Here is a 17,519-nt window from a genome sequence, read left to right as displayed (position 1 = left end):
GCCGAGCTGCGCCTGCGCGGGACGCGCGTCACTGTGACGCAGCGCCGGGGCGGGGCGGCGGGAAGGGCGGGGCCGAGAGCACCTGCGGGCCCCGGCGTGCGGTCTGCTGGAGGGCGTCCTGACGGCGCCTCCACCGCGGCGAGTCCGGGCTGTGGCCGGCGGTGGGAAGCAGGCGAGGCGCGCCCGAGGAGAGGGGACGGTGAAGGAAGAAGCTCCAGGGACGTGGGACAGTGGCCGAGAAAAGTAGCGCGAGCTGTCGGGGGAACTCGGAGGGAAGGGACTGCGTGCGCACCTGACTGCGTCCTGGGGCAGGGGGCCGAGGGCAGCGCGTACTTTACCCTTTTAAAGGTTCACCGCATTTCCCGCCCAAGTTCAAGCAAGGCGAGAGAAAAAACCAAATATACATTCATGTGCATATATACACTTTTGTGTCGACCGTTTTATTTCTGGGAACCCAATTTGAAGGAATTTTGTTGATTTTATTGCTGTTTAAACAAAAGTAGAGAAGCCCACCATCTGAATGCAGCGTTGGCTAAAGGTCAGCGGGGGACCCTGTCCTGGCCCCATCAGTTAGCTGTCTCCACTGCGGACTGGGTGGAAAGGCAAAAGGTCGTGGAAAACGTTAAGGCACACGAAGTCCGGGATTGAAAACAGCAGACATTAACCATGGCACTAGATGGTTGAGTGACATGGTCACCGGGCCAGGTGGGTCAGAAAGGGAGCTTAGCCAAGGCTGGAGAGGGGTGCGGGGGGGAGGATCTCCTGACTCCTGCCCTTGCAGTCTTGTCTCGCAATGGCGATCAGCTCCGAGGTGCCTAAAAAGAGAGAGCCATGAAACCAGATGCCAGGTGTCTCCAATATGCTTTTCACTTTCTGTTTCTCCTTTCTGTCCACCTTTCCAATAAAAGACGCCTAGTAAAGAAGGACACAAGAATGAATGAAGGAATCAATTTTAAAAAGCTGCTTTGATGTTCCAAATTTGCTTAAATTGACCGGATGCAGAAGAGAAATATGTGGCTTTAGCAAGTGTCTCTTTGACCTGCAAATGTCAGAGACGGTTTTTTGTTTTTTGTGTTTTTCAGACTCCACATCAGCACTTTTGCATGTCTGAAGATGATTGAGAAGTAAGAGCGGCTTGCTGGGAGGTGCAAATTCTCAGGGTAGTAACGTCAGGGTTCCATTAAAGGGGGCCTCCTAATGCCCTAGTGTGGAGTGATGGATCATTGGCTGGGGAAAGCCTCAGGCTCTAGGCCTCTGGATGGGCCTCTGCTCCTTAAGGATGGGTCAAAGCCCAACGCTGGGATCACTCTGATTTAGAAAGAACATGAAAGAAAAATCTTACTTTGAAACTGACGTTGTCACTCTAACGGTGTGTTAAGCAATAGCTCCTCATCACTTGGCTTGTGGAATTTGGTCCTTTGTTACCAGAAAGTTGGAAAACCATGCACCTTTACCCTCAGGGAGATACGCTATTTAGAGAACCCTGTCAGGGGAGGGGGGGACCACCAACACTAATGGTTTCCCAAGAGAATTCCAGTGGTTGATGGCCTCTGCCACCAGGCCTATAGCCCCTGAGATGTAACAGCAACCACAAAACAATGGCCATAATAGATAAGCTCTTGGAAAACGGTATTTATGTTGTTGCTTTGTAGCTCAGGTTTTGAATAAAATCTGTAAGTGTAACAAGGACGTAAGAGGAGCAAAACAATAAATAAAAAAGAACAGAATAACAGATTGATTTGAATAAAGTCAAGGATGCAGTCAATGCTGGCCACATGGCAAATCATTTATTCATCCCCAGTGTTTCTTGGGAAGCTGGAGAGCTGCTGGCAAGAACATGACCCATTTTCAGTTCCACACCGTAAATTTGGTAACGTGATCTGATTGATACTTAGGCAATATTTAGAAATCTACAAATACAAATTAAGATATTATGACTTAACTTTGACTTGAAGCAAATAGGTGTATTGTTAATGAAGAAGCCCCTCCTCCAGTCTGCCCTGGGGCTTTCTCCAACACAGACTGCTTTTTTAATGTTAGGTCTTTTTATGGACCCGTAAGAAGCTTTAATTAGATATACAGCACTCTACAAAACGACGAGATGGAACACGCAGGTTTGCATTACAGTCTCTGTGATTCAGATCTCACACATAACATAATGCCACCAATTTAAGGAAGAAGTTGTTTACTGGAAGGCAACCAGGGAGATGCTATAAATTAGATCAAGATGTGAAAAGCAAGCAGAGTCACGGAAGAACTGCCATTTTCATCTTGGGACATTCCCCGCTACCCCCCTGCAAAAGCAGCGTGTTCTCTTCTCTGGATATTGTTGGTTTTCATAATTGGTAAAAAAATTTTAAATAGATCTATTTAAAACAACAGATATTGAATACTCATGTACAGTTCAATTTTGAGTTGTGATATTTAAGGATTTTTCTTTTCCATATTTAATTAGTCATTTTGTACATTGATATTTGTGCATCTCTAAATCCTGGCTTCCTCCCAGTAGGAGCAAAATAATACTCCATTGGAGTGGCTTAGAGAGTTCCTCAAAGACTTTCCTCACCGCCCCCTTGGCATCAGTTGGCATGTTTAACTCTTTTATCTCAGGTGTCAGTTAAGGCCAACGTGTGGTGTGTGTGTGTGATACATTTTTGATGGTGGCAAACAAAGATCGAAAATGCCAGCCCTTGACTGCTTCTTTGCAACCTGTGAACTAGGAGACATGGCAGTCATTGCCTGGTGTTGAATCCCAGCCCCACCACTTAAGGCTGTATGGCTTTGGGCAGGTTGCTTAACTGTTTGTTTCCTCCTCCGTAACATGGGGAAGGGTAGTGATAATGATACCTTTCTTATAAAATTGGTAGGAAGCAGTGGTTCTCAAATTGTGTTCCCTGGACCAGCAGTATCAGTTTGTTCTGGGAACTGAATCAAAATGCAAATTCTCTATTAAAACGGGGCCTGGTACACAGTAAGCGGTATATTAATGAATATTTTTAGATGAGTGCAATACGATCTTGCCAAGCTATACCAAGTTTAATTTAGGCCAGAAGAAGCCTGCCCGTGCCCTCCAGCAAGTGAATCCCTCCTTCATCCCACATCCGAAAACTGTAACATGGCCTGCCAAACCCTTCGTGACGGGGCTCCCACCTTCCTTTCTTGCTATTTCCGTTCTCCACGTACGCCGTATCTCCATCCTCCCCAGTTTTCAAAGGGAACCGCTTTTTCACACCTCCAAGACTTGGCCAGTTCTGTTCCCTCTGCATGGAAGTGTCACCCACCCTTTCTCTCCGCTTTCCGCACTTCGAATCTCACGAATTCCTACTTATGCTTCAAAACCTAACTGCAGTGTCCAGCCTCTTCTGTGGTGTGCCCCAAGCCCCGCCCGGTCAGAGCCAAGGATTCTCTGGGCCCACACCTCTTTGCAAATCCCACATACGGCATTTATCATTGGGTGCTGTAATTGTTTACTTTTCCGTTTTCTGTCGTTGGATCTTCAACTCCTAGGAGACGAGGATTTTAGTTCATTCAAATTTCTATTCCTGCCACTCGGCTCTGACATTTCAAGAGGGTAGCCCAAGGGCTCACACCACAGACTTGGGGTATTCTTTTTTTTTTACAAAGGTCTTTTAAGAATTTGAATTAATGTGTGAGGCACCTGGGTGGCTCAATCAGTTAAGCGTCTGATTCTTGACTTCAGCTCAGGTAATGATCTCACTGTTTGTGGGATCGAGCCCCACGTTGAGCTATGTGCTGACACAACAGCTGCCCCCCCCCAAAAGAATTTGAATTAGTCGTGAACATTTAAACTTGAGAGATTTAATTTTCATGTTTAACCACTTTATTGAGGTCTAATTAGCAGATCATGAAGTTCACTCAGACTACATGGTAAACTCAATGATTTTTAGTGAATTTATAAAGTTGTACAGCCATCACCTTAACCCACTTTTCAAATGTTCCCATCTCTCCCCAAAAGTCTTCTCACGTGCATATGCAGTCAATCACACTCCAATTTCGAGTCCTCGGCAACCAATAATTTGCCTTGCATCTCTGTAGATTTGCCTTTCTAGAAGTGTAACATAAATGGAATAACGCAATGTTGTAGTCTTTGACGTCTGGCTCCTTTCACTTAGCAAAAGGTTTGTCCCCGTTGTAGTTCATGTAATTGTATCAATTCATTCCTTTTCATTGCTGAATACTATTCCGTGATACAGATAAACTATATTTTCTTTATTTCCAAATTTTTGCTGTCGTGGATAATGTTATGAATAGTTATATAAACTCTACACGGGGACGTGTTTTCCTTTCTCAGGTATATTGCTGAGTGGAGTTGTTGGGTCATGTCATAACTCTTTACGCTTTAAACTGACAGATTATTTTCTAAAGTGACTTACTTTCTTATATTCTCATCAGCAATATATGAGGGTTCTAGTTTCTCCGCATCCTTGGCAACACTTGGCGTTATTTGACTTTTAGGTTACCGCTATTCTAATAAAAGTGTAGAAGCATCTCACTCTGATGTTAATTTGCATTTCTCCGGTGACTAATGATGTTGGTCATCTGTCTGTGTGCTTTTTAGCCATTCATATATCTGCTTTGGTGAAGGGTCTATTCAAATATTTTGCCCACTTTTAATTGGGTTGTTTGTCTTCATGAGTTTTAGGAATTTGTTTTTGTATTTCAGATACAAGTCCTTGATTAGATATATGACTTGCAAGTATTTCCTCCCAGGCTGTGGTTTGTCTTTTCATATTTTTAATGATATCTTTAGAGGTGCCAAAGTTGTGCATTTTGATGAATACCAATTTATCCAATTTTTCTTTTATGAATCTTGTTTTTGCTGTCATATCTAAGAAATTTTTGCCTAAGCCAAAGTCAAAAGACTTTTTGCCTGTGTTTTCTTTTCAAGTTTATAGTTTTCAATTTGACATTTTAGTCTATTATCCAATTTGAGTTAATTTGTATGCATGATGTAAAGTAAGGATCTATTTTATCAATGTATTTTATCATTGATTTGTTTTTTTGCATGTGGATAGTCAGTTGCCCCTGAACCATTTGTCAGAGTGTCATTTTCTAATTGAATTGCCTTGACACCTTTATTGAAAATCAGTTTACCTTCCTATTCATTTCCGTTGATTTGTGTCTGTCTTTACATTATTGTGACATAGTCGTGACTATTGTTTTTTTTTTTTAAGTTTACTTGTTTTGAGAGAGAGAAAGAGAGAGAGAGAATCTCAGGCAGGCTCTGCACTGTTAGCACAGAGACCAACCTGGGACTTGAGCTTACGAACCCCATGAGATCATGACCTGAGCCGAAATCAAGAGTCAGACGCTTAACCGACTGAGCCACCCAGGCACCCCTGTTTTATTGTAAGTTTTGAAAATGGGGCAGAGTAAGTACTCCAACTATATTGTCCTTTTTCAAAATTGTTTTGCTATGGGAAGTATGTTGTATTTCCATGTAAATGTTAGGACCATCTTGTCAATTTCTACCAAAACTATTTATTTATTTATTCTTTAATATGAAATTTATTGTCAAATTGGTTTCCATACAACACCCAGTGCTCATCCCAACAGGTGCCCTCTTCAATGCCCATCACCCACCCTCCCCTCCCTCCCACCCCCCATCAACCCTCAGTTTATTCTCAGTTTTTAAGAGTCTCTTATGGTTTGGCTCTCTCCCTCTTTTTTTTTTTCCTTCCCCTCCCCCATGGTCTTCTGTTAAGTATCTCAGGATCCACATAAGAGTGAAAACATATGGTATCTGCCTTTCTCTGTATGACTTATTTCACTCAGCATAACACTCTCCAGTTCCATCCACATTGCTACAAAAGGCCATATTTCATTCTTTCTCATTGCCACGTAGTATTCCACTGTGTATATAAACCACAGTTTCTTTATCCATTCATCAGTGGATGGACATTTGGGGTCTTTCCGTAATTTGGCTATTGTTGAAAGTGCTGCCATAAACATTGGGGTACAAGTGCCCCTATGTATCAGCACTCCTGTATCCCTTGGGTAGATTCGTGGCAGTGCTACTGCTGGGTCATAGGGTAGGTCTATTTTTAATTTATTGAGGAACCTTCACACTGTTTTCGAGAGCGGCTGCACCAGTTTGCATTCCCACCAACAGTGCAAGAGGGTTCCCGTTTCTCCACATCCTCACCAGCATCTATAGTCTCCTGATTTGTTCATTTTAGCCACTCTGACTGGTGTGAGGTGGTATCTGAGTGTGGTTTTGATTTGTATTTTCCTGATGACATATCGGACAAAGAGCTAGTATCCAAAACAATTTTTTTTTTTTTTGAGGATGGGATTTTTATTGGAGTTGAGTTGTATATATAGATCAATTTTTGGAGAATTGCCATCTTACCAGTAATGAATCTTAACAATTCATGAACATGGTATATCTTTCCATTTATTTAGATCTTTTAAAATTTCTATCAGCAGCATTTTGTAGTTTTTGGGTCTTACACGTCTTTTGTCACCTTTATTTCTAAATATTTTCCTTCTTAGTGCTATTATGAATTGCGTTATTTTCTTTATAGGTTGTTCACTATCAATATATAGAAATATTGATTTTTATATCCTGTGGCATTCTCATTTATTAGTTCTAGGTGGTATTTTCAGATACACTAGTATTTTCCAGATATAGGATCATATCATCTGTAAATAAAGACAGTTTTATTTCTTCTTTTCCAGTCTGAATGCCTTTAATTTCTTTTTCTTATCTTCTTGACAGCCTATAACTTATAGTATGATATTGAATAGAAGTGATATTGAATAGTTCTTTGGGATGCCTGGCTGGCTCAGTCAGTGGAGCATGAGAGTCTTGATCTCGGGGTTGTACGTTTGAGCCCCATGTTGGGTATAGACATTACATAAAAATAAAACCTTTAAAAAAAGAAGTGGTGAGAGTAGATATTCTTGATTTGTTCTCAAAAACACTTTTAGTCTTCCACTACTAAGTATGATATTTGCTATAGGTTTTTTTGGGTGGTTTTTTATCTGTTTGAAGAAGTTCCCTTACATTCAGTTTAAGAGGTTCATCACGAATGAGCGTTAGATTTTGCAAAATGCTTTTTCTGCATGTATTGACGTGACCATGTAGGTTTTGTCTATTACATTAATATGACACATTATTTTTATTTTCAGATGCCAAAACAACCTTGTATCCCAAGGTAAGTTCTACTTGGTCATTGTCTCATGCTGCTGGGTTTGATTTCCTTGTTTATGTTCATGTGGCATAATGTGATGACTTTGGCCTCAACGAGCTTGGAAGTGGATTCTTTTCCAAAGCCTCTAGTTAGGAGCCTGGTCCAGCTAATGCCTTGATTTGAGCCATGTGACACACTGAGCAGGAGAGCCCTGTTGAGTCTGCCTGGACTTCTGACCTACAAGAAGGTGAGTTAACAAATATGTGTTGATTGAGCTGCTAAATTTGTGATAATTTGTTACGTAGCAGTAGAAAACTAATATACTTTGTCCAGTTTTACTCTGCCATAGCTAGAAGTCCACCCACATGGCCGACTTAATTTCAAAAACTAAAATCAAGATTTCTGGCCCCTCTTGAAAAATGAGATCTTGCAACTTGAGATTTGAATTTCTCCTATGTCAAACCACCTGCTAGAGCTGAGCAGTGGCTCTCTGCCACCACCCCCCCCCCCCCAACACACACACCCGCCTTGTTAGCCAGGGCCTCGCTTCCCCTTCATCTGCTCTGGTCCTTCACCCCAGGCCTACATCTCTAATTACTGGCCTGGCCATGGGACATCTGAATCTGGAACACCTGATCAGCACATGCCCAACTTGTCATGAGTGCTCAGTAAGTATTTGTTGAATAAATGAACCAAACCACAGACCCAGTGACATGGGGGAATTTTACATAAGAGTGCGTGAATGGACATTTGGGATGAGTGAGGTTGAGGGCGGTATACCCTTCAGTGCACTCCCAGGGGAGTTCTGGGTGTGGCGCACAGAGCCTGTCTGCCTAAAGGAGATTCCCTGGAAGTCCCGTTGATTTTCACATGCATCTCATTGGCTGTAGTGTGTCATATGACCAGCCCTAGTTCCAAAGGAGGCCGGGAAATGTGGTTTTCAGCACCTCACGTGCCATCCCCATTCCCACAAAGAAATCAGGTTCTTACAGAAAGGAGAAAGGAAGATGGATATTGGGTTAGTGACTAGCAGTTTCAATACCTAGATATTGAAAAGGAACAAAACCAGCACCGCAGAGGCCCTTGTGCCCTTTCCCTCCCAGTGTTTCCCCCAATGGTAGCCACTCGTGACCTCTTACAGCGTTGCTTACTAGAAAATGGAATGAAATGGAGTGTGTTCTTTTGAGTCTGGCTTCGTTTGCTTGCAGCATGAATGTTAAAGAAAAAATAGAACCAGTATGAGAACAACTCAGGTTTTCTAACACAAGACTTATTATTAGCCTTGAGGAAATCAAGATTGTCAGCGATGAAATTATCCACTTCCATTCCTTGAGTTAGTTATCACTAACTACCCATTTGCCCTTCAGCCATGGACAGTCCAGAAAAATGACCAGGAAGATTAGTAACAATGTTCTTTCTCATGGAACGTACCAAAAATATTTTTATTTTTGTAATTTTTAAAAACAGTTTTATTCATTGGAGAGAGAGAACGATCACGTGAGTGGTGGAGGGGCAGAGGGAGAGAAAGCGAGAGAATCCCAAGCAGTCTCCACACCGTCATGGCAGAGCCCAGTGCGGGACTTCATCTCACAAACCATGAGATCATGACCCGAGCCGAAACTGAGAGCCAGACGCTTAACCGCTGAGCCACACAGGCGTCCCAGTAAAAGAATCCTTTTTAAACGGCCCGTAAACGTATGGACACAGAATGGATGGCCTAGTGCTGGTGGGAGGAGGGTCTCAGGGGCCCCTGCTAGGCCAGGCTTCAGCCTTCAGTTACTGGATGGTAAGGAGGTCATGGGCAGGTGGGAGAGGAGAGGGGACGGCCCGGCCACGGGACTGGGAGGCTGCAGGCAATGGCTGTGTGTCAGTCTCTGCAGAATAAGCTCAGGGTTTTGGTGTCGGTGGAGTGCTGGCTGCATGTCAGCTCTGCTCTTTGCTTCACAGTGTGAAGATTGAGTGGCCTCTGTGAAACTAGCCGCAAGGTATTCTGGCACCGTACGGGCCACTACAGCTCAAATGAGGTGTCTGTCTTGATGAAGGTGAGACCGCTCTGTCCCCTTACAGACAGGAAGAGGAGGGACACTTGGCAGCATAGACCCTGCAGCGGGAGCTGGCATCTCAGCTGAACAGGGCTGAGCTGCGCCGCTAGGGCAGGGCTGTCCAAACAGCTGACGCTCCTTTCCTTAGGGCGGTCGTGTAAATAAAGCTCCACTCGTTTCTAGCCCACAATTGTTTTCAGTTGTCCCACCGATTCCAAAACAAGGAATATTAGACATTCTGTAAAAATTTAAAAAAAAAAAAAGATACGGAACATTGATTCAGGACTCAGGACCGCTCTCCCAGAACTCGTAGCCTCTGTTCACTCCCAGCCCCCACCCCCTTGCTTGCTTGGACCACGGAACCCAGCAAAACTAAGTGCTCACTTTCCTGGCCTCCCTTGCAAATAGGGGTGCCCATCCAATCCAGTCTGGCCAATAAGATCTGAGTAGAATTCAGCTGGGTGGGAGGGGGGTGGCATGGCGGTCTGGGGAAAGCTTTTGCTTTTCTGATACAAAGGGACAGCTGCAGCTGGCTCTGGTCTTCCCCTTTCTTCCTGCCCCAACTGGGCATGATGCCTGGAATAGGAGCTGCCATCTTGCAACCAGGAAGGAGAGGCCAAGAGAATCACAGCAATGCTGGCTCTGGACCTCAGGAGCTGCTGAACAAATGCTAACAGCTGCCTGCTGCAGACTTCGTGTTCTATGAAAAAACTGAAAACTCGTTTGTTCATTATGCTCACTTATAGCCGAAAGCCTTCCTAACCAAGACAACTAGTACACGTTCTTGTCATGGACAGGCAAAAAAAAAAAAAAAAAAAAGGCAGTGGGGGTGGGGGGCTAAGGATTTTCCAAGTCTAGTTAATTCATCAGAATTTGTAGAAGCTTGTTCTCAAAAGCACGGGAGGTATCGAGTCCTGCTGGGGTCAGGTCAAAACGACACAGAAGTCGACTAGAGGAGACCTCACTGGCCAAGGAGGGGGACAATTTGAACATTGGAAAACAATGTCTACACGGGATTAAATTGAGTTAAGAGTGGACAAAGGCACTTATCCAAGCACTTACCTTGCCCTTCTGGTATGAACTGTATTTCAGAGCAACCAAAGAGGTAAGAAGGAGTTCTTTAGAGAAGAATTCCAGTTACTACAGACAGAAGGAATGATACAGTTAGAAAACCCCCACGCGGGAACACATGATGAAATAAGGAATCCAGGCAACCACCGTCAGGAAGTATTAGGCGAGAGGTCGACAGGGAACCTTTGGATGGACCATGCTGATAACACCTGAACCCACTGATCAATTTCTACATCTCTAAAAGTGGGACAGTCAGACATCATGTACCTCGTGATGTAATACGTCAGAAAGTCCACAGCATCTGTGAATCTAATCCAGCTTATAGTAAATGCAAGAACAGGCTGAATGACACGAGGAGGAAACCGTCAGCCAAGTCCAGAAGGTAGGATATTACACTGGACAGTGACTCATTTCTCCCCTTCCTCAAGTAAATGGCATGAAAACAGGGAGGGGAGAAGAACTTACAGAGTAAAAGAGACTTAAGTGTTCTTTCGATCAAATATGATGTGTAGATCTTATTTGGATCCTACTTTGAATGAGATAACTATAAAAATACTATTGGAGCTTAGGAAAATTTGATATGTTCTGGGTATTACCTCACATGATAATTGCATTCTGGTTTTGTTTTTTTTTTTAATGCTTATTTTTGTGAGAGAGACAGAGACAGAGTGTGAGTGGGGGAGGAGCAGAGAAGGAGACACAGAATCTGAAGCAGGTTCCAGGCTCTGAACTGTCAATACAGGGTCCGACGTGGACTTGAACTCACAAACCGAGAGATCATGACCTGAGCTGAAGTTGGGCGCTTAACCGACTGAGCCACCCAGGTGCCACTGTGGTTGTTTTTAAAGAAGTTATTCTTTGATACAGATACCTCCTGAAATATACAGACAAAAATTGTGTGTGTGTGATGGGGGAGGTTATAGAGACAAATCCAGTAGCCTATGAAAGGGTTTGTTGTATTTTGTTCTCCACTCTTATGTATGGTTGAACATTTTGTATAAAATTTTTAAAAATATTACTATTTTAATTTGATTTTCCTGCATTCTAGATGCTAACAGCAACAAAAATGAGAAAGCAATTTAAAAAAAAGAACAATCCTGTCAATGTCCCTAAATTCTGTTTCCTTTCCTTCATGATGTTATCTTTGTTAAAGCCGAAATAAAGGCTATCATCGCAAAGCTAGGATATAAAACAATGTCATGTAGCTACTTGAAAGCATAGGATGTTAGGGGCACTTTAGAGACATTAGTCCTGCCTAGCATGCCTTCAGTGTTCTCACCCATGCGTGGGACACCCAGCTTGCTTCTCCATTCTGTTCCTGCATGTTGCCAGAGCATCTCACACTTTCCATTGACTTGTAATGACTTGTCCAACCTCTTCTACCAGACTCTGAGCCATCCCCTCCTTAAATCTCAATCAAGGGCCAAAAATCAGTGCCAAATGTGCCGTCTCCAATGCTCCCTCAACCCCCAACCTCTCACAACAAATTCATAGTGTCTCTGCCATGACACTCTTGTATCTTCCTAGAAGACATCACTCCAATTTGTTTGAAGCAAGGGAGATGATAAGTAATTATATTACATAGACAAGATTGCACTATTTTTAAAAGTGGTAACAATACATGAAATCCTTAGCACTCACGTTTTCAGAGCTAGTAACTCTTCCTTTATTTCTCCTCTAGCCTCTAATTGGCTGAGTCAAGAAAAGGAAACCAGAAAATATCTTTACTGTTTCTTGAATTTTGATCCCTAAGTCAGGGGCATTGTGGTATACGTAGCAATCCACTCCTAACTGATATTAACCTTGGTTTGCTCTGAGCCTCGATGACCACTCTGAGGCAGCCTTTGGTAGGTCATACTCAGGTGCTACACTCGGACCCCCTTCAGGAAAGACCTGTCTTTTTTCTGATACCCCCAAAGTTACCAATCACAGTGATGGAAAGGTAAACTGAATATGCACGTCCTATCCTCATTTCTTACTTCCGTGTCCCTCAGGTCTTAGCTGCAATGTAGGTTATAGCCTCTGGTTTACCTCCTCCCCAGTCTGGGTTGGGTGGCCTCCTTTGTGTTCCCATAACACATCACAGGCCATGTGGCATGACCTTTCCGACACACAGTTACAATAATCTCTTACATTCCCTCTAGATTATAAGCTCCTCCGAGATGGAGACTGGAAGTGTTCACGATTGTATCCCCAGTGTTTGCACGTGGGAGCTACTCAATGACCATCTGTTCAGTAAATATACGAGTAGTCGAATGAGTGGCTTTCAAGACTCAAAAGTTCAGAATTGAGACTCTAAATTTAGGGCATCCTGCTTCTTAAGGTGTCAAATACCCTTTGTCCTCAAAGTTTAATTTAAAGGAACATTGTTAAAAGGGGAGGGACCTAGTCCTCAGAAAGCAGTGGAAAGATTGGATGGGAGAAGTGGGGGGGGGGGGGCATGTTATGTAGGTGCCCACCACACCTCTCTCTCTTTCTCTTCTCTGTCTCTCTCTCAAGCCACTCCTGGAATGGCCAGCCTGAGGTTTTACTTGTCTTTATACAGTCCTCTGTTCTGCCCCTTTGAGTGGAGGAGGGTTGGGGGCATAGGTAGTGGTAAAAGGAACAGACTGCTGGCAAGAATTGAGCCCTCTAATGACACTTAACACACTCCCTTATAGCGCCCAGGGGCTTGACTCACCAGAGCTGACTAAACTCTGGTCCCCCATCAGCATTGGGGCCCTCCCCAGGGGGGGCCTTTGCCTGGGCCTGACACTAATTAGTAGATCTCAGTCTGCAATGAGGATGGCTGTGGGTTATTCATGAGAATCCCCCATACTTCCTAAGTAGTAAACTTGCAGTTACTCAAGCTAATGGAGTATTTGTGTGAGTTCAGAGCCAAGAGAAGGGCCAGAAATTATCATAATCCAAACTGAGAGTGAAGATAAGAGGATGGTTTCTTTTATAATCAGTGAGCTAAGTCTAACTCCACACCAAATGAAATCGACCAAAATGACCTACATCAGATTTCAGGGGCTAATCATGGGTGTAAACCAGGGAGGGAAATCATTAGTCTCAACCAGTTGAGGTTTAATGAACATGAAATGCAGTGCCCTGAATGTCTACACACTCAGGACTGAATTGTTCAAATCATTAATATTAACAAAGGTATCTTTGCACAGATTCACCCATCATTAGTTGTGGAGGAAAATACCAGTTTTATTAGCATGGTGATCATACATCCAACATCTACAATGGCCTGCCCCAGCTGAAAGACCATTAGGAAAGGAAAAAGGGTAGGGACTCTTGGGCCTGAGGCCCCATTCGGGGCTCAGGGCCAGCTACCCCACCATCCTGAGCATCAGGAACATGCAAATTCTAAAGCTGTGCATTTGTCCTTGAGGAAACTACAGTTCATTGCCGTTAAAGTGTCGTCAAGTAAGGGCCAGTGCATAGTGGAGACATGCCGGATCCTTGGTTTTAGAGACGGGGAAAAAAGAATGTTTCCATAAGCAGATATGTGTATTGCTTTTGACTGATACGGAGTGTTTGTCCTTGCAAGGTTTTGATATCCACCGATATCTAAATTCCGTAAGGGCAGGAACCTTATATATTTCGTTGACCACTGTATCTCTAGCACCCTGCACTGGTACAAAGCACAGACGAAGCTCAATAAATATTTGTCCACTGGATGAACCAATGGGTATACTGTGTCATGCTCATTTAGGGAAAGAAAACTGAGCAGAGAAGGGAACTGATTTACTTGAGTCGGCGGTCACTAGCTCAGCACTTGTCCATATGACTCATTACTGTTAGCTGCTCATAAAACATAGCCAAATGTCTGTCCTGGTGTTCCTGTAATATTTTTCCAAAAGGTAGGAAAATATAGAGACATGAATACATGACAGGTACATGCAGAACTAGGGAGAAGTCTTGTGTCTGAACAGCGGTATCTACAATCCACTTTTCACACAACTATAGACGTGAAGAAAAATCTTAGGAAGAGAAGAAGCAGGGGCCAGACCATGGGTGTTGATGTCTTCAACCACGGAATGACAGTCTCCAAGCCCCTTTCTGTTATGCTATGCTACAGCTTTGCTCTCTGGCCCCTGTGTATGTCAGCTAATCTTCTTACGTTGGTAGAGGACACAACAAGGAATTTATGTAGGTCAGAGAATATTTTGAAATTCCAAACAGAAGAGCTGCTAATGAATTTAGTTTAGGGTGTCTTGCCACCAGAAAAATGACAGACCTTTCCAAACACCTTTGGCTGTTTGCTCATCAAGAAAAGCCACACATTTTTCTCTCTGTAAAAAGTGTCAAAGAGAAAAAACAGGCAGACTGCAATTGTGCTCCTGAAGGCCCGAGGCCTGGGGCTGTTGTTAAATTCAGTGTCTATCACGACAGTCCCAGAGAACTATAAGAAAGCTCCCCTCTGAAGGCACATGAGGTCAGCGTCTTGTTCCCAGTCACGGAGATGACTCAGAGCGTAGAGTGAAATGCCCAGCCTGTGGGACAAAAGCAAAGTTTGCCTAGGTTTCTTTTGTTTGTAACAGTGCTTATGATGACTTCCCCCCAAATTTCCGTCTCTGCCACAGCAACTCGGAGGGAGTCTTTCACCAGCATCCAGATGAAGATCTGAATTTTACTTTTACCCACTATAGCATCACCCGCATTGCGCGTCCTATTGGCTTTTCTGTGTGGGTAATTTCCTAACGAATTCCTGAGATGAGTCAACTTTGAATATGCCTTTGAAGAAGACTCAGTCCAAGTATGTGGATTTAGATCCCGTGGGTCCCTTGCTTACCCAGAATCTGAACAGCCACCGCCAAGGGAGTAGAGGACACTGGCTTTGAACCTTGCAAGGACTGCTTCACTACCTTCCAGGCTTGGTGAGGGCTTTGGTCTGGCATTGGTATTCTGGGAGTACCTGCTTCAAAAGATCAGTGATTTGAGGATGAAATAAGGGAGCCCATGAAGAGTGCAGAGGAGGTTCAGTCCGTGCCAGCTGTACGAGTCCTGGGAAGTAAGTGCAAGCATCTTTAGGTGCCATAACAGAATGTTCAACTCCAGACTTCGTGTGAAATCAACCCCAAAATGAAGAGACTGAACTTGAAAGTGCAAAGCCCTCGAGCCCTCCTTTAATGACACTTAACACACTCCCTTATAGCGCCCAGAGGCTTGGGTAAGAGCATTTAAAATTTAAAATGCTCAATCAGTTGAGCGGCCGACTTCAGCTCAGGTTATAATCTTGCGGTTGGTGGGTTCGAGCCCTGTATCGGGCTGTGTGTTGACCCAGAGCCTGGAGCCTGCTTCAGAATCTGCGTCTCCCTCCCTCTCTGCCCCTCCCCAGCTCACGCTGTCTCTCGCTCCCCTTCAAAAATAAATAAACATCAACAAAATAAAATACTCATCCCTTAGGGTGCCTGGGTGGCTCAGTTGATTAGGGCCTGACTCTTAACCCCAGGGTCCTGAGTTGAAGCCCCACATTGGGCTCCATGCTGAGTGTGGAACCTACTTAAAAAAATAAATAAAATAATAAAATGCCCATCCCTGCATTACCAACCACGTTTCAGCTTTTTGCTGTTTCTGTCCCCAAAGAAACCTACACGCTCTGGTGCAGGAGGTATGTTCAAGAACGTTCCCTGTAGCACTACCAAAAAACTGTAAATAACCCAACTGTCCGCTAATGGCTTCAAAATATATATACAAGGGAATAGTTGGTGGTCCTTGTACAAGGTGCCCCACTGCTCTCTAATATGGAAAGTTCCTCAAAAGATATTGCTGAGTATGAAAAAGAAAGTGGCAGAATGACACAAAAGATACCATTTGTGTAAAATCCCGAACAAAATAATCATATGTGGCTTCCCTAGGAATGTGTACATGTGTGTAAATACAATGATGTTTTTCTGGAAACAGGACAGCCACAGAGTGTACAGTGGCTGAACGGGGTGGGAGCCCTATCCCTGATTCTGATTTGCTAAATGTATTTCAAGTATAAAGTAAAAAATCATCACATACAGTGACGAATAACCTGTATTCCTATTTAATACCCAATGTCTATAGCAACGTATACTAATTTATAATTAATATAATTTATTATTGAAATCGTTTATTAAAATTTACTTACTATTAAAATTATAGGGATTTGTAATTTGTATTTATACAACTTATAATTTATAAGGAAAATGCAGAAGAACCACATCAGGGTGTCAAACGTGCAGATTCCGGGGTCTCACCCCCAGAAGTTCTGATTCCTTTATGTTTGAGGTAGGACCTAGGACGTTGCGTTTCTGGCACGGTGATTCTGCCATTGTTGATGGTCCCAAGCCCACGCTTGGAGACTATTTCATTTAAAAGTTTCTTCTCCCGTCTTAAGGCACATACACATCATTCAAAGGCCTGCGGAAGTGCAGTTGTGTGGCTGAAGGTCCGGGTGGTCCTAGCATCCTGTGTCCTTAACACCCTGATGATGTCTGTCCTTGGGCCCCGCTACACGGCTGGACTTGAGTCAGGCTAGGCAATGGGCAGAATTTCGGTGGGAGCAGGGAGGATCTTAGAAAAAGAGGGGCAGATGTCTAGGGGTAGAAGCGAGGGAGACTTGTCCGACAGCAGGAGAGTCTGGGGGAGCCCCAATGCCCGGCTGAGGACTGGCACTTGGTCCCACTGCAACTGCTGCTAGCTTTGGGGAGGGGCCCTGTGTCCCGGCAGCAAGGAGAGGGGAGAATAAACATGGGGCGGGAACTGGAGGCAGGGGTGGGGGGGTGGGGGGGAGGGGGGGTGGGGGGGAGGGGGGGAGGCGGGGCAGGCATAGGCGTCTGAGAAGCAGCCAGTGACCCAGGGATGGGCCTGGAACCCGCAAGCCAGGCCACACTGCCCCAAGCGGGGGGAGGTCATTCCGGCCTCCATGCTGGGACAGAGGTATGATCCCAGACGACAGGGGGTCCAGAGCTGCGGCTACTCTGCAGGGGACAGAGGGCTGCTTTCCGCATCTATTGGACCAGCAGAGAATATTCAGAGAAACACCACCGGCGTCACTTTGCACAGCCTTCTTCGTGTGAAATGGCACTTCTTCCAACTTGGGAGAGGAAAGCTTCAACTGAGCGGGATTCAGACCAGCTCGTACCGTCTTCGAGACTTCTGGAAGAGACAGCTGATGATCGCGGCCGCGATGAGGAGAGAGCGCGGGCTACGGCGAGGGCAGGGCGCCGCAAAACCGCGGCCCTCGGGCTCACGCCGGGGCCTCCGGTTGTGTGACCGCGAATAGTCG

At 44.4% G+C, this 17,519-nt stretch overlaps 1 long non-coding RNA gene across 6 annotated transcripts; it reads left to right on the top strand.

Moving 5' to 3' along the window:
• Positions 1 to 5: 5 nt before the first annotated feature.
• LOC132682855 (uncharacterized) lies at positions 6 to 16,309 on the top strand. 6 transcript variants are annotated; one of them, XR_009611899.3, is made up of 5 exons: positions 6 to 705; positions 1,083 to 5,393; positions 7,156 to 7,404; positions 7,738 to 10,652; positions 14,848 to 16,309. It is a non-coding gene; the product is annotated as an uncharacterized LOC132682855 (long non-coding RNA). The 6 variants fall into 6 exon arrangements; XR_009611900.3 differs by lacking the exon at positions 14,848 to 16,309 and having other exon boundaries at positions 7,738 to 7,825; positions 9,105 to 12,375; XR_009611902.3 differs by lacking the exon at positions 14,848 to 16,309 and having other exon boundaries at positions 7,738 to 9,199; positions 10,292 to 12,375.
• The last annotated feature ends 1,210 nt before the right edge of the window (positions 16,310 to 17,519 follow it).

Source organism: Panthera onca, chromosome C2, assembly GCF_046562875.1.
Source record: "Panthera onca isolate mPanOnc1 chromosome C2, mPanOnc1 haplotype 2, whole genome shotgun sequence".
In the NCBI taxonomy this organism is placed as follows: domain Eukaryota; kingdom Metazoa; phylum Chordata; class Mammalia; order Carnivora; family Felidae; genus Panthera; species Panthera onca.
Note: the sequence above shows the minus strand (reverse complement) of the source record. Positions and strands in the feature narration are given on the sequence as shown.